At 41.9% G+C, this 17,465-nt stretch overlaps 1 long non-coding RNA gene across 1 annotated transcript; it reads left to right on the top strand.

The window, feature by feature from the left end:
* Positions 1-5,990: 5,990 nt before the first annotated feature.
* Positions 5,991-8,686, top strand: LOC133067182 (uncharacterized). The gene is made up of 3 exons (XR_009695218.1): positions 5,991-6,143; positions 7,229-7,384; positions 8,415-8,686. It is a non-coding gene; the product is annotated as an uncharacterized LOC133067182 (long non-coding RNA).
* Positions 8,687-17,465: the final 8,779 nt, after the last annotated feature.

Raw genomic sequence — 17,465 nt, forward strand, 5'->3', positions numbered from 1 at the left:
CAAGTGTAAATGGAAATGAAGTTATGAAATACATAGTCGTGGGGAAAACAAGAAATGAAGTTACATATGATGGGACGTAGTGATGTATGGTGAGCTTCATTGAGGTGATACACTCTGAAATCAGTTCTGATGAACAACTGCTCAGACCCAGGTTAGCAACTTTTGAGAAAGGGAATACTACACTATTTGCTAAAGGGGACAGAAGATGGAAGGGATACAAGAGAAAAACAGACCACCTTTTGGTGTGACGCATTCATTGTAATCCACATGAAGAGAGGAAAGTGGGGCAAAATGACCAATTCATTCTTGGTCAGCTTTTGCCAGCTGTCAGAGTCTCTTGTTCTGACTGGTACCCATTTTGATGAATCTTGGAACTACAGTTTGCAATGTGTTCAGAATTTAATACAAGGATAGAAAACATTACAAAATCCTGAAATTATTACACCCCTTCAAATTCACATGCATTTGAAATAGGATCCCAAATTCTCAGCATTAAATTTTATGTAAGGATAGTTTTGAATTCTTTCATGTGTAGAGACTGATATCATTTAGATTGAATAAGCCACAATGAATGTTTTTTTAATGTGAAAAAGTTCCTCAAAATACCTAAGACTGTTGAAAGTCACTAAAGAAATCATTTTGAAAGGGTAGATACGCCTCCTTTAGAATGTCATATTATTAGTAAATTTGGCGCTCCCAAATGTGTTACCCAAAAGTATTAAGTCTACACCAGGTGAGAAGGTTGTTTTTGAAATTGATCCTGCAGAATTGTCCCTTTAAAGTGGCTGCTTTCATGAATCAGCCAGTATTTATATATTATTATAAAGATAATACCCTTACTTTACTTCACAAGGGTGTTCTGAGAATTAATTAATGTTTGCCAAGTACTTTGAGCTCTGTAGATGAAAGGTGAAGTGGAAATGCTAAGTAGTATTATTATTTTCATCTGTATTTGAACTTGCCTCTTATAAAACAATCTTTTTTTAAGATAATGATCTCTCCTTTGGGGAGAAAAGGCAAAAATTGCCTCATCCACAATTAAACCCTCATAAGGAGGACAGGTGTGATTATGAGGATTTGGCCTAAAGTACAAATTGAAGTGGATGTCAAACTTCAAAAGCATATATTCCCAAATCCCAAGACTTCTCCTGGGAGTCCCACAAGTGCCAAGTTCATCCTATAATCCCTGTCGAGATATGGCCAAATGAAAAGGCCAGGACCAGTTAGGTATTTACATGGCATATAAATAACAACCCAAACCCTTTCAATTAACCTCTTTCCTGCTAGGTGTTTGTGAGGTCCACAATCCAATTACTGAAGAGAAAGATACTCCCTTAATCCTACCAAGAAGTTAAAGGACAATGTTGAGAGATTGGTTTGGCTAAACCAGTTGGATAAATTGCCTTGAAAGGAATTGATTTTGCTCTGTTCTGTGTCTTTAAGTCTAATCCTGGTCAGTGGAGGAGAATGATTGCTAAAGATTTCGACGGGTCCCTCTGAGAGTATGTCAGACTGCAGTGAAGAAGGACAGTGCAAGTCTCAGGATCCTGAAGGACTCAGAAGTTTTTTCCTCCTCCCCTTACAGAGTGCGTCCTTTTCACGGGCAGAGAATGGATCTTTGTTATCAGCGTCTCTTCCAACACCTGGTAACCTGGTAGGTACAGAGCTGGTGAAGGAGGAACAGATGGCATACTGGCGATACACTGGGGGAACCTGTCTACACCCAGAAGACCAGATTCCTTCCTGAAAAGTGGTTTGAAATTCCTTGGAGGCTTGTAACTCTGTGCTTCAGTGGAGGTGTTCATATAGGCAGAGAAACTTTAAAATCGACTTGTTTTTATTCTTGCCCCAAATTAAAGACTTGCCTACCATCAAGGACTTCCCTCTCAACAACTGACATATACAAGTGCCAGTCTTTCAGCATGTTTTTTTTAATCATGATTATCTATATCTTCATCTCTAAAATTCAACATTTTCATCTAAAGCTAATCGGGATTATCCCGGGGTGATAGGAGACAGGTTTCAGCATCAGTCACTGAACTCTCCCAATTACCTGTTGAAGTGGGCACTATAAGCAACCCCCTTTTACAAAGAAGGAAACTGAGACATAGGAAGTTTGGAAAACTTGCCCAAAGTTGCCTAACTAGGGAGTGGCAGAGTCAAAAACAGGTGTGATTCGGCATTTTGACATGAGAGGCAGTGAACTGAAACACTGAACCGTTTCCTCCATGCCCCATAACAGAGTGTTTAAAGAAGATATTGCAAAGCACAGCACATTTTAGTCCATCAGGATATATACTGTGCATAAGGAAACATCCTCTTTAAAAATAAAAAAGCATTCATCCTCCAAATTAAGGACCTAAGGATTCTCAAAATATCTAAATTACACAGTGACCAAAGGAAAAAGTTTGGTTAAATGTGTCAAGTTTTCTTTGAATGTTTCCAACCCTGTTGACCTATCTCAAACACATCCCTTTCCCCAGGCAGTTCTGAAAACTCAGTCTTGAAGTTCACCATATGCTTTCAGGTTTATCAGAATTACTCCTGATCCTGCAGCAGACACACTCCTGCCCGTGCACAAAGACCTCAGAGCCCTGGCAGGCAATTAGATGGAAAAGAAACAGTTCAGCTATTAAGCTGCTTTTAGATGCCCTGCACAGAATAGACGCGCTCTTAAAAAATCACTTAACGTTAAGTGTCAGGTGCTGCAGAAGTGGCAAACACTCAACCAAGTTTGTTTCTAGAAACTTAAATAGGAGTAAGACTTTCAGGTTTGTCCTTTAATCCAATAAATTTAAAAAATATGATCAAATGAAACAATTTTTCTTCTCCTCCAAAAGCACCACTTTAAAACATTTTCTTTTTTCCTGTGTTAGTGCCTGGCTATGCTAGTTTGTCCTCATTTATCCAGCAGGGGTCACTCTTGCCCACTGTACTCTTTAAAGGAATCCTTGCTTCGCTGCACTATTTTCGCGGGCTTGCGCGTGTGTGTGTGTGTGTGCGCGCGCGCGCGTGTGTGTGTGTTCGTGCACGCTCAGTCATGACTGACCTTTATTTCAGGCAGCAGAATGAAGAAATATGGACAAAGATGTCAGGCTTGAGAGACTGAAGAGAAATCTGGTTTTGGAGGTAGGATTGCAATGTTGGGGAAATGGATGCTTTGATAAAGACTCTGTACTAACAAGTAGGCTTCAAGTCAGTACTTCAAATTTCTCAAATAAATTAGTCAGTCCTTGTCACAAGATGATTAGCCTTAACTCACTCTTGCTGTTAAACCTGAGTTTTTGAGTAAGTGAAAGTTGCTCGGTTGTGTCAAACTCTTTGTGACCCCATAGACTATACAGTCCATGGAATTCTCCAGGCCAGAATACTGGAGTGGGTAGCCTTTCTCTTCCCCAGGGGATCTTCCCAACCCGGGGATCGAACCCAGATCTCCTGCATTGCAGGCGGATTCGTTACCGGCTGAGCCACAAGGGAAGCCTAAACCTGGACTGATGCTGTGTCTCTTTTCTCTGTGTCATTATTAGGCTTCTAAGTAGGGAGTGGGGAATGGAGCTGCATGTACTTCAGTTTATCTAGGCCATTGTCAGCCAGACCCTTCCTCGGGGTTCAGCCTGGCCCTGGTGATCACTCATACCTTGCAGAGCAATGACTGTCTAATACTGATTATCACTGATTGTATATCACTGATTGTTCAGTCTTGGGTGGAAGTTAGTCTTTTAACTGTAGCAACTTCTTCCCATAGGAACTCAGGGCAGGTTCACATGGGCCACTCAGATCACATCCTGAGTCTCAGGGTGCATGTGAAAGGGGTGCTAGGGAAGGCATGGTCTTCCCACCTCCCCACTTCAGGAACTTCTCCTGAGGCCACACAGGCAGCCCAAGCAGGAAACAGCTTGATGCGTGGCCAGGTTATGACACTGAGGAGTGGAGGAGTGGGGTTCTAACACTGAACAAAGTGGTCGGTTGAGGATGGGGCTGCATCAGTAAAGACACACGAAACATAAAGCACCACTTTTGATTACTCAACACCTCTGTATACCTCTGGGTGACCAAACACTGATATTTAAATCAGATATTTAAAAGACTCCCTTTTACTCTGCATGTTTTTCTTTTTAGTGCTCTAGTGAAGTGAAAGTCGTGTCTGATTCTTTGCGACCCCATGAACTGCATAGTCCATGGAATTCTCCAGGCCAGAATACTGGAGTGGGTAGCCTTTCCCTTCTGCAGGGGATCTTCCCAACCCAGGGATCAAATCCAGGTCTCCCACATTGCAGGCGGATTCTTTACCAGCTGAGCCACAAGAGAAGCCAAAGAATACTGGAGTGGGTAGCCTATCCTTTCTCCAGAGGATCTTTCTGACCCAGGAATTGAACTGGGGTCTCCTGCATCGCAGGCAGATTCTTTACCAACTGAGCTATGAGGGAAGCTCTAGACTTAAAAACAAATAGACCTTAATTTTTAGAACAGTGCCAGGATCATAGTAAAATTGAGTGGGAAGCACAGAGAGTTTCCAGATACCCCCTGTCCAGACTTGCATGCCCTTCCCCACTATCAGTATCCCACAGGAGAGGGTACATTTGTTACAACTGATGAACCTATACTGATACATCATCATCACATAGAGTCTATAGTTTACACTAGAGCTCACTGTTTGTGTTGTATGTTCTACATGTTTTGACAAATGTATAATGTCCTGTATCCAACATTGTAGTATCATACAGCATAGTTTCATTGTCCTAAAAATCCTGTGTGCTCCACCTATTCATCCATCCTGCCCTGACAACCACTGATCTTTTTACTGTCTCCATAGTTTTGCCTTTTCCAGAATGTCATGTAGTTGGAATCTTATAATAAGTAATCTTTTCAGACTGACTTCTTTCACTTAGTAGTATGCATTTAAATTTCCTTCTTTTCATGGCTTGAGAGCTCATTTCTTTTTAGCATTCAATAATACTCCATTGTCTGAATGAAATACAGTCAGTTACTTCTCCATTCATTTATTGAAGGACATCTTGAGTGCTTCCAAGTTTTGGCAATGATGAAATAAACCTGCTGTAAACATCCATTTATGGGGGTTTTGTGTGGACATAAGTTTTCAACTCATTTGGGTAAATACTAAGTATAGCAATTCCTGGATGAAATAATAACCTCAATACCTTTTCTTCATGGTCTTCACAATTGTTGTATCAACATCTTACCTTCAAAATTACACAACAGATGCTTTCTGCAGTTTGCATTTGGATGGATGACTACTCCCTCTGCTCCCCAATTCTACCATCAACTCCCGGAGAAGAGCGCTGTGTCTGAGCCGCACTTGTCAGAGGAGCAGCAGCTATGCTGAGGAGGCTGCAGTCACCACAGATGCCTCTTCAGATGGAGACAAAAGTGGGGAGGTGTGGTTTTATGAGTGGTTTATCCAAAATTAGACCAAACCATGTACAATGAAATACACTGTTTATAATACTGGGGTTTCCAATTGCCCCTGAATTCAATTAGTTTCAGCTTCTTATTCGGGGAGTGGGGAGAGGGCATGGAAGAAAATATTGTGTTGCAATGGTGGTGGTGGTGGTGTGTGTGGGGAGGGAGGCTTTAATAAATAATTTGGTGTCAAATTTGTGTCCGAGCATTGGATACTTGTTAAGAGGAGTTGGAGTTTCTGAACTATGCCCTTGCTCTTTTTGGCTCCATGGAGTTTTCTTGTTTATACCCCCAAACTGTGCCAGTGGAATCGATGAGCTGCTGGATAGATTGAGAGCTATTAGCCACCAAACGCCAGCCTCCACTGTGCCTGCCACATGTTGTGCAACGCCAGCCCGTATCTGCTTTGTTTACACTGCTGATGTCTCTCTGTTATTAACATCCTTTTTATGACAGACAACTTTTGATCTGCAGCAAATAGTTTTCTAAAAAATAAACCAACTCCAGATTATTTTGATGGTTGAGATAACATGCTGAATGTAAAAATGGACATTTTCCAGCAACTCCAGTGGGTGATCTCCGGTGAAATAAATGAAGCTGCTGTCTCGAGGTGGCCCAACCCACTATTCCAGGAGCACTAGAGAATACCAGGAAGAAAAAGATACCTACAGGATATCGATTTTAAAGGATAAATAATGTTGCCAGAGCTTGTGAGAAGTGAGGTATGTTCGACCCACATCATTTAATGCCCCCATGCCTTAGAAACAAATCCCAAAGTATACGGAGTAATCCTACAGCTACACAATTGTGAAACAACAGACACTAAGTGATTATGTCTCCACTAAGCAGTTGAAGTAATTTGTTTTAAAGCCATTTTAGAGTTACGGAAACTGTTAAGAGCCATAGGGACAAAGAGGTCAGCCTATCAAGGCTGGTAATTCCAAAGGATCCCTACTATTGTCTTCAGGTAACAATGTCACTTTACTTCTTCCACTGGAGGGTATTTGAAAGCCTCCCTAAATCAGATGTCCTATGGTTTATTTTTCTATTCTTTCTAGTTATTCCACCAAAACATCCTGTATAAATGTTTGATTTTTCATTTACATTAGTACTTAAGCAGCTAAGGTATACACGGAATACATAGAGAGAACTAGTACCATTAATTAAATATCTATACTTTTGTGTTTCTCGGGGCTTAAAGAAACGTCTAATGCCCAGGGAACCTGATTTTGGGAAACACTTCCTGGCAAGTTGTCATTTGGTTTAGTTCATCCAACAATGTCTAACAGTAATTCTTGCTCAGTGCTGCATTAAGAGGATCCGTTCATACACACAGGGCATCATCCTCGGCCTTCTGATGCTCCCATGAGGAGATGGGACATTTCAGTGTGATGTGGGGGTGTTGTATAGGAGGGGGGTCAGCATCTTTGAACCCCAACCTGGAGGTCTTACTCCCGACACACCTCAAAACAACCAGGATGAGAGCAATTTGGGAGGGTGACGACTTTGTGTGTCCCTGTATACCCAGTCTCCTCTGAATGCCCTCCCTCACCCCTAAGCATCCCAAGATCAGAGGCCACCAACTTCTGGGTTTCAAAACAGAGACAGCTCCTCTTTCTCCCTGCCATACCTGCTCTTTGATGCCAGAAAACCCTTTAGGACAAGGATTAAAAAGAAGATGCCTGCACAACCTCTAACTTTTCTTTCATGCTTATTAGGCTTGGGATGCTAAAGAATCTGAGCAAAGTAACAGATTGCCTAATCTGATGTCTGATCCTGTGCTGGTCGTTTGCTTTTGCCCCTTCAGATGGATTCTCTGCTCTTCCACGGCCACTCCATGCCACAGGACATTGGCTGCTGTAGGCAGCACCACCAGATTCTCTTGCTGAAGCTCCTGCTGGATTCTCATAAGGGTTCCACCACATCTGGCCCCTTGATGTTGGGGTGGGAGTAGCTCCCTAAGGTAAGAGTCCCTGAGTGCTCCTCTAGCCTCTCACCAATTCTACCAGCCTTGCTGTTCAGTCGCTAAGTCGTGTCTGACTCTGCGACCACATGGACTGCAGCACACTAGGTTCCCCTGTCCTTCACCATCTCCTGGAGTTTGCCCAAACTCAGGTCCATTGAGTCAGTGATGCCATCCAACCATCTTATCCTCTGTCGCTCCCTTTTCCTCCTGCCTTCAATCTTTCCCAGCATCAGGGTCTTTTTCAATGTTTACCAGCCTACACTTTGCTAAATAGCAGCTTCATTTCATTCTTTGCAATGTGAATGACTCTTTTGAGAGTTTCCTGCCATCCCTCTGCTGATATAGGTTCTTTACTGCGTTTGCACTTGGGTAGGACACTGAGCTCCTGAGCATGAGGCCAGCCATGGGGAAAGGAAGACATCAAGAAAGAGGACTCTAGGGTCATAGACGACCTCCTTCATACCTATTGCATGGGTGCCTGGCTGCCCATCTGCCTATGTGGCCTGTGAAAAGCTGGCTTCTCAAATCTGGTTTGAATTTATATTAGAAAACTCCTGAATTGATTTGTAACTTTCAATCTGTAATTCATAAGCACTCCATCAATAGGTATTTCTTGTCTAAGTGTGTAACTTAGTAGACAGCAGAGGAAGGGAAACCAGAAACATACAGCTGTCGTCTTAAGTTGTGCACATAACAGAGTCTTCAAGGGTTAAGAAACAGCCACATGGTGTGCGGCAGGTACGGTAGGTTTACCAGAGGTTTTCTTTTGTGCTTCTACAATAAAGTGGTTGGTGGTCTGCTGGCTGCAGGCTGTTATACATTCCTTGCTTTTATTAGGATAACCATAAGCCTCAAAGACCCACCCTGATGTCAGTGGCAGGTTTTATAGAACACTCACAAGTTTCTTCTTGTTGTATTCGGGGGTATATAAAGTGTGAGGCATAATAGGTAACAGGTTGAAAGACCAGTTCAGGGCCGACCAAAGTCCCAATTCCTGATGTGAATATTTAATACCTTCTTATTACAGGAAAAGTTGACTACCAGATGCCTGTTACCATGGCTCCAGAGCCCACTAAAGCTTTGAGTTCCTCCAGGAGAGGGTGGGTTTTGGCAGCTCCCCCTGCTGTTCGAACAACCCAGAAGCCAGGACACACCCTGCTGATTTAGGAACGCTGGAGAGGAGCATTTGCTGGAAACATCTCTTCTGTTATTCAGTGGCCAAGTGACCAATTACTTCTAAGACAGTGATTTCATGAGATGATAGAGCGTGGTGGTTTAAGAAGTTGTTTTAAATAAACTCAAAAGCTTCACAACAAATGCAGGCTCCACACTGGTGTGTTTGCATCACTAAGACAGCATTTCAGGATGTACATTTATGGAGGTCCCTGATATATCCCCTGAGCGCCAGTTGTAGTTAACTGACATGACAGAGACCCAGCCCTGCACTCCTGAGCAGAAAAACACCCTCACAACTTGTCAGGCTCTAGACGCTGTAGTTTGTCCAGCTGTGCTCTGACCACAGCCAGTCTGGGAATTACATCATTTTGCATTTCCAGGGAGGGCATGTTTCCTGACATAATATTCCCTGGGGTGGTGGGAGGAAGGGTCCTTGCAGCCTGGCTTGCACCACCTGCTGCAGTCACATTGGCGTGTCCCACGGCCTTGGACTGAGAGGGGACCCAGGCTGCAGTGCTAAGCTGCTGCCACTGTCCCAGGTTCCCTGGGTAGAGGAAGCTGATGTTCCAAGAACACTACCTTGGGACTTGCCTGGTGGTTCAGGGGTTAAGACTCTGAGTTCCCAATACAGAGGGCCCAGGTTCAATTCCTGGTCATGGAGCTAGATCCCACATGCTCCAACTAAGAGTTCATATGCCACAGCTGAAAAACAAAGATCCCTTATGCTGCAATGAAGAGCTGGTGCAGCCTAAATAAATATTTTTTCAAAAAAAGAAAAAGAATAACCACCTATTATAAAAACACTTCTACTCAATATTTTTATGTTGAGTTGGCCAAAAAGTTTGTTTGGCTTTTTAAGATGTTACAGAAAACTCAACTGAACTTCTTGGCCAACTCAATATATAGGGTGGGTCTACTGAATTGGTTTTTAAAAACTAAATTCAAGAACATCTAAACTGTAAATAACAAATGATTTTGAAATACTTTTTTGTTTTTCTTTTTAGAAAAAAATCCAAAACGGAAATAGCTATATGTTAATATCTTGCTTAAAACCCTGGCTCTCTATTCCTCTTAAAATCAAATGCAAAGACCATTAAAAGGATCTGTGAGGCCATCTTGCTCTTACGTGAATTTCCTCCTTTCCGCAAGCAGTAAGCAATCTGGCCTCCTTTTAACTCCTTAAACTCGCCATGCCTCAGGGTCTTTGTACATGCTAATCTCTACATCTGGAATATTTTTCTCTTTCTTTCCTCTTCCTCTATCCCTTCAGATTTCAGTTTCAATACTATTTCTTCAGAGAAGCTTTCCCAGACTCTAGCTTAGGTCAAATCCCTCTTGATTTCATAGTTACCTAGACTTCTCTATCAGGCATTATTGTCATTGGAAGCATAAATTATTAGTGTAAATACTTATTCAATGTCTTATTCCTTTCTAGATCATAGAGATGAGGAGATAATGGATACTGCATTGTCAGTGCTTAGCAGAGTACCGTCCATATAGACAAATGTCTAATTGTTAAATTAATAATTCAAATAATACATACTTATTACAAAGCAGATGACCAAAGTAAAGAAAAAGGTAAATAAAAAAATTAAAATAATCTATATCTCTACATCCCAGGCAGAACAACTTTAACATTTCAGTATATTTTCCTTAGGTTCCTTAAAAAACAAACATATGGGGTGGGTGGATAAATATTACCTGCTGAAAGCTGGATCCTTTGGACATTTAGAAAAATCTTACAATGCACCAGGCTCCTGGTGTTCAAAACTGTTACTGGGGGAGAGTCTGAGCAGGGAGATCGCCATTCACAGTCTCCACGCACCCTGTGTGCATGCTAAGTTGCTTCAGGTGTGTCCAACTCTCTGCAACCACAGACTGCAGCCCGCCAGGCTCCTCTGTCCATGGGATTCTCCCAGCAAGAACACTGGAGTGGGTTGCCATGTCCTCCCCCAAGGGATCTTCCCAACCCAGGACTGAACCCACGTCTCTTATGTCTCCTGCATTGGCAGGTGGGTTCTTTACCATTAGGGCCATCTGGGAAAACCCTCCAAGGCTGGGGAGGGATCATAAACCAGCTCTTGGGAGCATCCTATCCGACTCCACCATCATTTTAAGAATGTTTATTTAGACTTTTAGTACAGTATCGATTTCTTAAATATTTAGAAATATGTCACCTTACAGTTTAATTTGTGCTGCTACTGTTACTCTTCCCCTAATTCATTTGTGAGGGACATTTTTAGAATTGTGGTTCCAGATTGCCAATTCCCCGCTCTTCTGCAAAGGGAGATGTGTTTGGAAACAGATTGGGAGCAACGGCGATAATCTCCATTCCCAGATAACTGCATGATTTCTTTACCCCAGATGCTACCACAGTTCACTGCATAGAATCCATTTCTATCAACAGGGCTAAATTCACGGAGCAGGTACTGTTGTCCATTTTATACGTGAGGACATGTGGTATAAAGAGGTCACAGAACTTGCCCACAGCCACACAACTAATCAGTGGCTGTGTCAGGCTTAAAACCCAAGCTGGCCTGACCCCAGAGCCCAGGATCTGAGCCACCACACCACGCTGCCAAAGCAGATCCCTCTAGATTCCACCAAGTGGATCAGGAATATGAGTGGACTTCACAGGGCCTTAGAGCTTCCTGGGGAGCTCAAACAGTAAAGAATCTGCCCGCAGTGCGGGAGACCTAGCTTCAACCCCTGGGTTGGGAAGATCCCCTGGAGAAGGGTATGGCAACCCACTCCAGTATTCTTGCCTGGAGAATTCCACGGACAGTGGAGCCTGGCGGGCTACAGTCCACAGACTCGCAAACAGTCAGACACAACTGAGCAACTAACACACTCACAGGGCCTTGGAAACCCCTGAGCTTGTATAAATTTTCTGTGTCTGTACAGATTTTTATCTTTGTCTGTATTTTTTCCTGGGGAGAAGTTCTCTATATTTCATTAGATTTATTTGGAACAAGAAAAATAAAAATTCATCTGGATTCACAATTATGCTAGTGTTTGTTGACTGGTTACCAAGTATGGTTCTAAGCACTTAACATGTATTAAATCCTTTAATCCTTACAATAACTCTGAGCCACTAGCACTATTATCCCCATTTTATGATCAAAGAAACTGAGACACAGAGAGGCTGTCACTTGCCCTAGGTCACACAGCCGACCATGGTGCAGGGATCCTATCCAGGCAAGTCCTTAGCATCTATGCCCTTATTAGACCACAGAGAACGAACACCTTCTTCACAGATCTTCCAATGTCTCGTGCATTTCCCTCCCTGAACCTGAGATGTTATCTCCCTGTTTCTATACACGATTCATGTAGTAGTTTTTCCTTCCTCCCCTTAAAGCTATTAATAAACTGGCTATGGATCTTACAAGAGGACACCCCAGAATAAAAATTAGCAACTGCCCCCAGGAGGATTAGTCATATTAGTGATTCACACTACCATAAAAACTATCTTAAAAGACTGTCATCCCTCTGGTTTGAAACCTGCACTTCATGGAGTTGGGGTTTTGAGTTAAAAGGAGGTCCTTCTGGTGGGGATAGGGACAGAGAAGTGACCAGGAGGTGAAAGGGGATCCCACTGCCAGTCACTGAGTGTATGGGCGTGGTCAGAGTTTACATATACCTACTCTGCATCTGTGAGTACACACTTCTGTTCTAAATATGGACCAAGACACACTAGACTTATATGTATTGATTAAGATGAAGTTTGAATGATGTGATACTTTCTCTGCACCTTTTGAGATAATGAGGCACAACCTAAATTGTTCCCAAATGGCTTTCATGGATTACTGTGTATGAAGACTAAACACACTTCACGGTTTTTCCCTTTACAGATGGAAAAATAGAGGTAAGAGCATCGGGCTACTTGTTCAGGGGATTCTAGGGGATTTAATATAAAGCTAAGGAGAGAGTTATGACTTTCCTCTCCCTGCTGAGGAATTAGCATTTTCCTGATTAAGTGACATTGAGACCAAAGACTGAAATAACAGAGCCTCAGAGATGAGAATTGAGTCTGCCCCAGGGTCCAGATGAGGTGAAAGACAAAACAGGAAGCAAGTGCACTTAGAGCATGATGCCTTGGCCGGCACGAAACAGCCTTCATGGTTTAGGCTGAGTGGGTGTGGGAGGCCTGAAAAATACTCGCTAGGCTGGCTTTCGAGAAAAGAAGATCTTATAGTGTTTTTTTCTCTGAACGTTCAAATTCTGGCAGACTCCTACTTTCAGACCCATTAAAATTCAGGAAGGGAAAAAGGAAAAAAATTGAAACAGTTTTCAAAGAGGAAAAAAAAAGCAACAAACACACCCACTCTTGCAAAAATAAAATCCCACCCCAAGAAAACCTTTATGAAATGTTTTTGAGCTTTTAAAAACAGAAAGGGTTGAAATGTCAATGGGGCACAGGCTGTGGACCATGGAATGACTATTAAATGTGGCATTCCCACCAGCGTCTGGGCATGAGTGTCTTAACTTTGATCCCTGGAGAGAAACAGCCCTGTTTCCTCCCTGGAAGAAGGAATAGAACCCATTTCTATGGATGGGCTAGATCCCACTGTGTTAATGTGGTTAGGTGGAGTGCGAGGAACAATTTGTTCTAATTCACTGCCTCAAAATAAGAGCCTCTCACTCTGGAAGTTTCCTTTCCAACCCACCCTCCCATGCAATCAACGGTCCAAGCCAAATCCTTCCTTCAGTCTCAGATTTCAGTTATATAAGCTGTTCTATCAAACAGACTCCAATTCAGACCAGGGTAAAATAGCCATTTATACAAACAGCTAGTGGTTTATGTAACCAGAGCCACTCAGGTGCCTCAGGTGAACAATGGCAGGCGGATTCCGCAGCTCTGGGCTCTGATCATGGTGGAACTTTGTTCCAACAGCTGGACTCCTCCTAAGAGGTCAGTCCTTCCTGCAGTCTCTTTCCAGGTTAAAAAGCCTCATTGTAAGGTGCATGTTACTTTGCGTGCCTTGCAAATTCTTGTTCTTCATGGAGAACAGATTAAGCATTTTAATATCAGGGATCAATGGTAGATTTTACTCATGACGGTATGAAACTTCTGATGATCAAAGAAAGCTATGTATATTCAGAATTTCAATTTGAAAAATACAGAGAAATAAGAAAATCAAATCCACCTATAATTCCACTACCCAGAGTTAGTTACTTTTAACATTTTGTGTATATCCTTCTAGTCTTTTTTCTATGCATATCATATACATACATATCTACATGTACATGTAATGTACTATATATGTATACATATATTAAGGTGTACATGTATTAAAGTCATGCACATATACATAATATTTAAATGAATGATATATTATGACTATGCTGGTCATTCTATGTTTTACCCAACAATGACATTATCATCAACTCATTTTTTTATCTTCATTTCTGTTGTCCTTCTAATGCCCCTGTGAGTTATCAACACCCGCATATAGCAGCTCGAATTTAAGGCCTCTGACATCTGTGATGTGAAGCCCTGCCTTATGTCTCACTGCTATTAAATGCTTCCCTAAGGAAGGCTATGAATGACTGGCATTCCCATTGTATTCTATCTAACACATCCTCTATTTCAGAGTGTTCAGAAAATTTCCATTTGTGGGGGGCATTCTAAATAATTCTGTGAGGAACATTCTCTCATATAAATATTTATACTACTATTCCCATAGTATAAAATCCTAAAAACGGAAATTCTGGGCCAAGGATATGCCCTTTTTGATGACTTTTTATTATATACTGCCAAAATGCTTTCCAGAAAGTGGAAATGAATTTATATTCCCATCAGCTACTGCTCAATATTCTAACCAAAGTCAGAGTTAGACTTATAAAATATAAATTTTTGTAATTTAAAAAAATGATTAAAAATGAAAGAAAATATCATTCTCAAGTTGCTCTCCTTAGGAAAATAAAAATACATACAAAAAATGTTTGAAAATCTGCCTATTCTCTCATTTACAATTATAACATTTCTAGAAAAAAAATCACTGGGGGACTAAAGTATATTTGTGAACTGCTAGGGCTTCCCAGGTGGATCAGTGGTAAAGAACCTGCCTGCCAATGCAGAGATACAGGAGACACGAGTTCAATCCCTGGGTCCAGAAGATTCCCTGGAGGAGGAAATGGCAACCCACTCTAGTATTCTTACCTGGAAAATTCCATGGACAGAAGAACCTGGTGGGCTATAATCCACAGGGTCGCAAAGAGTTGGATACGACCCAGCGACTAATCACGCCACAAACACACACACAGACACAGACACACGAGATTGATGTGATGAATTCACCTTCGGCCCCCAAAACATAAACCCTCCAGTTATTTTTTCCCTCCCTGTTTTCCCCTGCCCTGCAGACCCAGCCACAGCTTCTAATCACCAATCCTCCACAGGCTCATGGGAAGAGGCAGCCTCTAACAACACAGCAGAAGGGAACTTGCAGGATGGGGAGCAAAAAGGGCTCAGGTTCGCTGCTGTCAGCAAAAAGCTCCTATAAACAGAGAAACACATTAAGCCCTTCTGTTAATATGCTGTCTAGACTTGAAAAGATTGCTTTTCTCTCTGTCTTCTAAGCTTCAACTTTTGACCTTGTTTCTGTCCTTGTGTCTGTACTGGACTCAAGCAATTCTTCAACAGTCAATTTACTGAATTACTTGTCACCTAAGCTACTGCAGTGACTGGGTGGGGACATGATCCCTATGAAATGAATGGAAAACTTGACGACACTTGACCCCCGAGGCAGAAAATGCAGGGAGTCCCCCTTCTTCTGGTTTAAGGGTAAAATGATACTCTCCCCAGAAACTGGAGCAGATAATCCCTTTGTTGATTGTGGATGGAATCTTGGAAGGTACTGGAGGGAGGGTTGAGAAGAAGAGCTTATGAGTTCCACACTTGGGGATAGAAACCAGTTCCTAGCAACATGAATGTGAGTCTTTTTTTGGATTATGTTTTACTCTGGGACGTTTCTTCTTCCTCTCCACATTCCCAGGGCCTTCATGCTAACAGCTAGTTGCTCAAGTCTCTCTCCAAGACATAATATTTATTAAGCATGCCAGGCATTTCTAAACACTCATCTAACTGTTCTCTTCTAATCCTCCCAACTGCAATATTAAGATATTCCTGTTATTATCATTCCTGTTGTACAAATGGAGAAACTGAAGCAGTAAGAAGTTATGGAACTACCTGGGTCACAGGGGTTCTGGCAGCCACTATGGAAGATGGTATGGAGATTCCTTAAAAAATTAGGAATAAAACCACCATATGACCCAGCAATCCCACTCCTAGGCATATACCCTGAGGAAACCAAAACTGAAAAAGACACATGGATCCCATTGTTCATTGCAGCACTTTTTACAATAGCTAGAACATGAAAGCAACTTAGATATCCATTGACAGATGAATGGATAAAGAAGTTGTGGTACATATACACAATGGAATATTACTCAGCCATTAAAAAAGAACGCATTTGAGTCAGTTCTGATGAGGTGGATGAACCTAGAACCTATTATGCAGAGTGAAGTAAGTCAGAAAGAGAAAGAGAAATATTATATTCTAACAAATATGTACAGAATCTAGAAAAATGGTACTGAAGAATTTATTTACAGGGCAACAATGGAGAAACAGACATAGAGAATAGACTTATGGACATGGGGAGAGGGGAGGAGAGGGTGAGATGTATGGAAAGAGTAACATGGAAACTTACATTACCATATGTAAAATAGATAGCCAAAAGCAATTTGCTGTATGTCTCAGGAAACTCAAACAGGGGCTCTGTATCAATCTAGAGGGGTGGGATGGGGAGGGAGATGGGAGGGAGGTTCTAAAGGGAGGGGATATATGAATACCTATGGCCAATTCATGTTAAGGTTTGACAGAAAACAACAAAATTCTGTAAAGCAATTATCCTTCAATAAAAAATAATTAAAAGAAAAGAAGTTATGAAACTAGAAGATCATGAAGGCAAATGTCTGACTCTTAGAGTCAAAGGCTTAACCAGTGTTCTATGCTGCCAATCAATCTAGATTTGTTGTTGTTGTTCTAGATTTTTCTTCTCCATCATCAAAAAAAAATAATTTGTCCCCTTAATCTATCTGGGCCTGGCAAAGTTGGCTAAATTAACCCAATAAACACATTTAGTCTGCTAATGGTTAGTGATGGACTGAAGCATTACCCGTATCAGTGATTGCATAGTTCTTTAGAACTTTCACAGTTAAAAGACTAGTGGTGGCATCCAGGGATATCTGAGAAAGACATGTTGGTGGGAGGGGTTGATGGTAGTAGGAGGTGATGGGGAGATGGGGATAGATTAATCTTTAGTGGGGGACCTCTGTCAGTCAATGGCTCAGTTAGCACACAGAACAAGACAAGCCCTGGATGTAATATTTAGGCCTTTATCAGGAATGACCAAAAGCTCAGCTGTTTGTCTCACAAGAAAGTATTTCAGAGAACTCAGAAGTGCTTAATGACAACCATCATCTGCCAACCACTGCCAAACACCATGCTCTGTGGGAATCACATAATTCCACAGTCTATCCACAACATCCAGTTTTCCAGCACATTTTTGTGATTAAGGACAGCAAGAGGAGTATGACAGGATTGCCCCATACAAATCTGTCACCCCAACTGGGAACAACCCAATTGAAACATCACAAAACCACAACAAGTTGTCACATCCTTTCTATTTGATTGACCCACAACATCCTGCAAACACTTTCCTCTCCCGACTCTCTCTGGGGCCAGAGCAGATTGTGGAAGAGAAAAGATGACTTGATGAAGGGTGTGGCCAAGAAAAAATATAATCTTTGGCTTGAAGATGTATATTTTGGTCTGGACAAGTGTATTTGAAAGATTTTAATGAGTCACGAAGGCCGTGCTGACACTTAGAACAATATT

This window comes from Dama dama, chromosome 12 (assembly GCF_033118175.1).
Source record: "Dama dama isolate Ldn47 chromosome 12, ASM3311817v1, whole genome shotgun sequence".
Taxonomy (NCBI): Eukaryota; Metazoa; Chordata; class Mammalia; order Artiodactyla; family Cervidae; genus Dama; species Dama dama.